We start from the raw sequence: 8,101 nt of genomic DNA, 5'->3' as shown, positions 1-8,101 counted from the left end.
GATCCTGCTCAGTTACAGAAGTAGGTGGAATTACTCAGTGCAAGGTGGACAGTGAGAAAAGGACAGGGGACTTCTCTTGAGGAAGAGTGTGGTTGGACAGGAGTTGGGGAAGAGTATGAGGCAGAGATGTAGGATCCAGAAGGACTTTTTATTTCAAGGAGTAAAAGTTTCAAGTTGCTCAATATTTGGACACTTTTAACTCTCCTCTCTCTTCTTGAAACTCCCTGCTTTCTTGGCTTCTGTGAAATTGTTTCTCGCTAGTCTTTTTTTTCCCCCCTCTTTTCACTCTTCCTGATTCTTCCACTAATGTACTCCCATCTTGTCCCCTAAACAAGTGCCACTGAAAGTACTTGTATACCCACGATATATAAGTAGTAGTTCTCACTGACGTGTTCTAGATTGAATCTAAACACTCATGATCACCGCAGGGATGGCCCCAGAGCCTCCCTGGGTGTGAGATCACTTCCTACATCAAGCCTGTATCACTTGAGGAGGAAGTTTGACCTGTGCCAATACTGCTTTCAGCCACCATCCTCCACATGAGGTCACTGGCACGCTCCACCTCCTTATCTTCGCAGTGAACACCTTTACATGTGCCAACAGGTGGGTGTACCACAGAGTCAGCAATAATGATATTTATAAAGAACAGATCAGGTTGGAGGTAGGACCATAGTCAACTTCTTCTACCCCTGCTAACCTCACAAAGGTTCCATACACTCATACATCAAAAACTTTAAAGATCAAGGAGCAAATAAGACAGAGAGGGTTAATTAAGACAGGAGGGTACAACATTTAGGCCAAATGCTTTTGCTGCCCTGCATGCTGGTGGCATTTCATGTGTCCCTCATGATTCTGAGCTGAGAATCCTGGCTTTGTCCCTCTTTCCTAGTCTTGATTTGAGGAGTTTCATACCATTTAGGTACTTTCTGGGAGTTGTCAAAAAAAAAAAAAAAAAGGTCCACCATCATTCACAGGTGGGAATTATTTAAGGGTAATCAACTCTAGAACACAAGATACTGAGTCAGAGGGAAAGCTTTGAGAGTCACTGGTTTGCAGGTCAAATGCCTCTCTGGAAGCAAAAGTTGGGCTTATCACTGAGTTTATTGTTAATTGGTGGAATATTACACCCCCCACAGTGGACTAGCGATTCCAAGACAGATCCTCCTCCTTCAAGAATTCATTACAGTCAATGGCCTCTTCCGCCTTCTGTTAATTTAATCTCCAGCCCACTATGCAGCATGTTAGTACCACGCTAGTAGAAAGTGGGTGTCATCCATGCTTACGTAACTTCTGGTTGAGTGCTTTCCGCTCCAGCCGTGGTTCTTTGTGAGTCATAATTATGTCTGTGTTAAAACACTGCTGCAAGCTGTGTGTGTGCCTGTGTGGGTGTTTTATGTATGGGTGTAGTCTACAGCCTGGGTGAACAAACCTGTTGGTGAAGGGATTTGCATTTACCTGGGAGAAAGATCTCAGCACTTAAGAGAGATCAGATTAATTTCAGCTGGTTATTTACACGTGAAATAAGGTTCTCAAGCAAAAGCAAGGGTAACCAATCAGACGGCTCACGCTTTCCTTCTTCAGCTACTTTCCGGGGATGGGACTGGGAAGAGAATCAAAAAAAAAACCTCTTAACTTCTCCCTAGCGGGGCAGGCTGCGGTTAGTCCTCCTGCCCACCCAGTAAACCCAATGGGTTCCTCCGGCTCTAGCGGAAGATGAAATTTTTGTTTGTTTGTTTTTTGAGTAAAGGAGAGCCAGCGGAGTGTAATGGATAAAAGGATGGAGTTTGGATCCAGACTGCCTCACCTGCTGTGTGCCTACAGGTAAAGTTTCTTTATCTGTAAAATGGGATGATGATAATAGTGTATCTCATAGGCTTACAGTAAAGAGTCAATGATTTGATACAGGAAAAGAGCTTAGGACCTACTACACCGTGGTACTCAAATAGCTGTCTCTTTTTTTTTCTGGAAGGTTCGGCAAGGGTCCTAAAACTGGAGCTGGCTCATTTCCTTGAATCGCACGAAGGAATAAGGTCTGGAAACTTGCAGGCTGGGCCTTGAGAAGCTGTCTTGTGTGGATACACTCTTGTTGGTTCCCCGTCTTCTTCTTCTTCTTCTTCTTTTTTTTTTTTTTTTTTTGGTGGGGGGAGGTAATTAAGTTTATTTATTTATTTATTTTTAATGGAGGTACTGGGGATTGAACCCAGGACCTCATACATGCTAAGCATGCGCTCTACCGCTTAAACTATACCTTCCCCCTTGGTTCCCCTTCTTCTAAACCCCTCGTCTCTACGGTGGTCTCTCCAAGGCCGAGATGACGCCGTGGCTCTGCCTTGTCCTCGACACCCGGGTAAGGACAAACCTTCCTCTCCCTGGAGCTGAATTTCCATGCAGGCTGTGGTGTGTGTGTGTCTTTTGTTCACCTCTGTTCCTTCCACCCCCGCTCCACCCCCAGCCCCGCAGGCACCGGTGCCTCCTTGCCAGGGCTGATTCTTTTCATCTCGCTCAAGTTCGGGCAGCTCTGTCAAACCCCCTGTTTGCTCTGATGGAGTGTGGGCGACTTCGTGACTGCCTTCCCACCTTATCTGGACCGGTTTGTTTTCCCCGTTGTGCTGCAATTGGCGGGCTCAGTGTTTCCGGTTTTTCTGCGCGCTCTGGGCATGGTGGGGGGCTCCGCCGAGGCTGGTGTATTCTTAGAAACCTTGAGCTTTGTGTGTCTCGCCAGAGTTCATTCCACCTGGTGTTCTGCATTTCCATGGGCTTTGGCTCACTTCTCCAATTTGGAATTTTCCCATCCGTGTTATTCCAAGTGGCTGTTTCACCCAATTTCCCCTCAGCAGCCATCTCCATTCCCTGCAGTCAGAAAACAGAAAAGATAAGGATAAACCCACAGATTGGCTCTTTGCGGATTTGGAGTACTGATGAGAATGCTTAGGATTTTATGACTTACGACACAAGGAATTGGGCTTGGCAGCCCTACCAGAATGCTGCCCTGCCTGACTCCCGAATCTCGTGTCCTTCCAGGACCACTTTTTCAAGGTTTATCGTATTGGAATGTGCTCCTTTCCTCGTTTCATTGCTGCTGGTGAATTTTTTGAAAACTCACTTCTACTTTTTTTCTGTTATTTCCTTTGGAATTAGATGATGATACAGAGTCATTCCACCACATTAATCCAGAAGTTGTATTTTCTTTTCCTTTTGATATAGAAAGACCTGCAGTAGAAGCCCTGACTTTATTAGGTTATAACATAGTTACCTTTTTTTCTTCCTAGCCTGGAGTTTTCTTTACAAGGCTACACACATAAACCAGCAATACTTCTTCTTGAGCCATCTGGTCAAATGGCACCATATAATATCTTCCAGTATCTTCCCAGTAATTGGGATAATGGTGGATTAGAGAATCAGTTGAGGGTGCCATACAAACTAATTTGCTATAACCAGCCACAGAAATTAGGCTCCCAAGAGCAGTGATGTAGTAGAGTAATTCTCAGCATGGGCTTTGGAGCCAGACAGCTTGGGTTCCATTTCTGTCTCTACCGCTTACCAACTAGCTGTGCCAACTTGGCAAGTTACTTAGTTTCCTGTGCCTCTGTTTATTTATCTGCAAAATAGGATGATGGTAATTAATTTTACCTACCTCTTGGAGTTCCTAAGAGGCTTAGATGAGTGATTGTGTGTATGTTTAAAACAGTGCCTAAGTCATAACTATTTAAAATGTATTTACCTATCTTTTTTTCTTACTCTGTTGTTGTTTATTGTTTAATCTAGCTATTTCTGGCAAGTCCTGGTCTTCAATGGCCCACAGCAACAAACAGACTTTTATTTAAGAAGAGTGTTGTAGAGATACAACGGCTCTGCCGATAGAAGGAAGAGATGGGAGTAGAAGGGGGAGAGGTGAGATAAGAGTGGAAATGATTGAAGCTAGGTGGTGGGTATGTGGTCGTTCACATACTATTTCCTCATTTTTTGCGAACATTCATTTTCCATAGTAAAAATGTAAAAATGAAGCAAGAGAGGGATTCTGAAGGTGGTATGGATCAAGAGCAGTGTGATGGAGCCCTCATGTACTTTAGGTGGGAGGCCGGACTGCTACAGGCTGCCTGGAAAATGAATTGACAGGATGTGTCAAGGACCCGGAAAATGTGTGTTCCAGTTGCTGTCACTGTGTGAAAAACTACCCAGAAACTTAAAACATCATTTTATTGAGTTCGCAGATTCTGGGAATCAGGAATTTGAACGGTGGGGATGGTCTGTCTGATCCATGATGTGTGGGGGCTTCAGCCAGTCACACTTGAAGGCTGGGGGTGACCCACCATTTGGGGGCTGGAATCATCAGGTTTGATCACTCACAGGTTTGGTGCCTGGATGAGAGTGATGCACAGACTGGGACTGTCCCCTGGAGCATCTTACTTGGCCTCCAAGTGGGTTGGTTTCCTCATAGCATGGCGGCCATGGCGTAGTCAGGTGTTTCATATGGTGGCTCAGAGATCCAACTGCGAGTGCCCCAGCCATCACATCTCAGAGACCACACGGCATCGGCCCTGCTTCCTCTGTTGATTGAAGTTGTCACAAACCTACTGAGATTAGGGAGAGGGGGAACAGACCCCAGTTCTCCCCAGGAAGAGTGTCAAAGAATTTTGGGGTCATGTTTCAAAACTGCCTCAAATGTCTGTCTTCTGACACAGTGATTTCACTTCTCGGAATTTATCTTAATGACATAATTCAAAATGTGGACAAAGTTTTACGCTCATGTATATATATTCACATTTAAGATATAATACATTTAACTTTAATAAGTATATATGTATAGATTATAGTGAAATGAATTGGTAAATACATTTCAGTATAATTTATAATAATGAAATATTGGAAATGAACTTAATGACTAACAACAGGAAAATGAGTAAGTGCTGGTGAACCACAGATGATATAAAGCCATTAAAATAGTGTTGGAGTTTTTTAATACATAGAAAAACATTCACATTTTAAGTAAAATTGATAAGTATAGGATTCATATTATATATAACATAACTTAAAATGTTTTTACAAATCTACATTATTAAAAATTGCAGAGAGAAAGATGCAAAGGAAATATATTAAACAGTAACAGTAGCCATCTCCAGGCAGTGAGGTTCCAATTACTTTAAATATTTTCTTTATAGCTTTCTGTTCTTCCACAAATTTTTTCAATTTGCATGTATAACTATCATAATTACAAAAAACTTAATTCTGGTATATTTGATGTATTAAAAAATAGTGAACTCTTAACCATTTTGCTTGTTATATTGAGCTTGTTATATTGAAAAAAATACTTGCCGACTTGATTAAAACTTGCATTTATATTACAAAACGTACATGTCCTGGACTCCGAAAGGAGAATGGACTAACTGAACAGTAGCAGGATTGGCAATGTTTCTCTGAATCCAATTTTGCTCAGTCTATACCTCTTGTCTCAGCCTGTCCCCTCCATTTTTAGGACAGGGAGACCTCCTCCTCTCTGCTCAGAGTAGTCAAGGTCTGGCAACAGAGTATGCATTTGATGGAGCCCAGTTTCACCCTCCCTATCTGCTCAGTGGACGGAAGATAGGAACAGGAAGTTAGAGCCCAGTCCTCAGCCTCCAGCTAAGAGTTCTCCTCTGAGGTCAACTTTTGTGTCTTTATGGCTTTTTTTCAGGAAACATCCTCCTCCACTACAAATGAGCAGAAGTCCTCTCCCACCCACATCCCAGGAAGACTTCCCCTGGGCCCCAGGAAGTCCTTGCTGGGCCCACCACTTTCCAAGGGCTGCAAACTGTTGTCACTGATGTCCCATCATCTGTCTCTTTTTGCTTTTCCCATGTCTGGTGCACATTTACCAGTGAGGTGATGAGATTCGTTATAAATGAGCACGTGTGTCTAGTCTCATCAGAGGTCATCCCTGGAACCTGTCTGGCTGAAATCCATGGCTTCTAGTACAACTCAGTAGGCTACCTCTGCTTCCATCTCAGCCGCCCCCTAAGTCAGATGGCTGTACACTTTGGTTCCAGTGGTACCCAACTTTTCCTTGACTCAGGTGCTCTCTGATGATGACCTCATCCATCTGTCTCTTCCCCAAGGCCATGGTTCCTTGGAACCCATCAATAAATGTAACAGGTTGATACACCTTAGTTGCACTATACAATGGCCAAAGATGTAGTTTGCCCATAATCTACATAACACTTTTTTCAAAAAGACCTTAAACGTTTAATCAGTTAATATATTCAGTAGGCAACACTTGAAATAAACTGGTTCCAGAGCTACATATTATTGGTATTATTTTCATGATAGTTTTCTGGTCTGAATCGCTGATGATAGCACTCTAATACTAATATTCAATTCTTCAGGATACTTCTTAAAGCAGTTTAAACAATCAAAACTATTCACATTTTGTTTTAGGCCTCCTAGAATGAATAACACAGGGCTTTTTAGCATACCACAAAGTCATCTTCTGTGCGAGTTACCAGTGCCAGCTGTCCATGTCCTTACTTTCTGGTTTGTTTGGTATTATATGAACAGAGGATTAGGGGGAGGGACAAAACGTAGTTTGAGATAGAAATGGAAATGGTTTATGATGCAAACTCTGACTAATATGGTTAAATCATTTGATCCTCTTAAAGGATTTGCCAGTGGGGAAAGAGGTAATTCTCCATTCCAACCCAATTTCTACTACTGAATTCTTTATAAAAAAAAACAAAAACAAAAACCCAAAGTGCCATCTTTGCCACTTGCTACTTACAAATATTCAGGTTCTTCTGGGGACATGGTAGGGCTGCACGGCAGGATTGCTACTGTGGAGTTGGCTTGGCCATGAGATTTGGTTTGGCCAATGAATTGTGAGTGGAAGTAAAAAGATGTATCACTTCCAGGTCAAGTTTGAGATTCAGGGTGTGCTTTGCCATATTCTGTGCCCCAGCTGGGTTGAATGGAGATTTTATTACCCTGGTTCCCAGGTACCTATACAAGCAGAGTCTCCCCAGCCTGCATTGGACATGTGGTAGGATGAAGAAATATATTTATCAAGCCACTGAGATTTCAGGGTTGTTTGTTACTGGAGCATAACTTAGTCCATCATGACTGGTAAAGTAGGTAGCTAGCTAGGTGATGGATAGGTATGTATATAAGTAGACAGATACATAGACAGAGAGATGGAAATTCAGATATACTAGTAGTAGGTGTTCATGGGTGGGACTATAGGTCTGGAAATCATGACTCTAAATTTTCACTCTAACATTGATTACTGGTTTACTGGTTACCATCTTTGATTGCAATTCATTTCAGTCTCCTTACTCTGAATTAAAAATTACATTTCGATCTTGTTGCTAATTTATGTAAGTTTTCACAAGGTATTCTATGTGGGAAAAAAAGCAAATTATAATGCAGGACATACAGTATGACTCAATTTTGGCAGGAACAATTATATACGAGTAGAGAAATGTCTGGAAGTCTTTATACCAAAATATAAACTGTGGTGGGAATATAGGTGATTTAAATTTTCCTTCTGTACGTGTATTTTCTATTTAAAAAATATAAGCACATGTCACAAACATCAGTTGTTTTTGTCCTGATCAGTGTACATCCCATTGAGGAACTGCCCTGCCTTCTGACCAAGTGATTCCATTTCCCAGCTCCCCATCCCACCCAACAGAAAAGCAGATACATATCATCTGATGTTGACCATATACTTTCTTGAAATCTAAATCTTCATACAGATACATGGAAATGGATGGTTTTTGGTGTCGAATCTTCTGTTGGCAGTGTCGAGAGAGACCCAGAACTTCTTTGGTTTCTCTTTCTTGAGGATTTAGGAGTGACTTTGATTTTAGGGTTACCCAGTTTCTTCTATTTGTTTTGCCTTTGGGGTAAGTTAACTTAAATTGATTTGTAGGTTTGCAACAAAATTATCTTTGCTGACACACGTGTATTACTTGTACAGTTTAAAAGATTAACAGGATAAAACATAAAGAATAAATTAATCTTGTCCTCTTTCCTATGAAAAATTAACTCTTGGAAACTTTTTAGGCTTTTTACTCTTGGTTTTTTCCAAGGTGGTGGTAATTATTGCCAAGCTTTTTAAAAGTATGAACAA

The 8,101-nt window shown here is 41.8% G+C and overlaps 1 long non-coding RNA gene across 1 annotated transcript; it reads left to right on the top strand.

Annotated features, from left to right (window-relative positions):
• The first annotated feature begins 1,394 nt into the window (after window positions 1-1,394).
• Window positions 1,395-3,969, top strand: LOC116658222. The gene is made up of 3 exons (XR_004313467.1): window positions 1,395-1,545; window positions 1,748-1,821; window positions 1,970-3,969. It is a non-coding gene; the product is annotated as an uncharacterized LOC116658222 (long non-coding RNA).
• The last annotated feature ends 4,132 nt before the right edge of the window (window positions 3,970-8,101 follow it).

This window comes from Camelus ferus, chromosome 20, assembly GCF_009834535.1.
Source record: "Camelus ferus isolate YT-003-E chromosome 20, BCGSAC_Cfer_1.0, whole genome shotgun sequence".
Taxonomy (NCBI): Eukaryota; Metazoa; Chordata; class Mammalia; order Artiodactyla; family Camelidae; genus Camelus; species Camelus ferus.
This window is presented reverse-complemented; position numbering and strand designations above follow the sequence as displayed.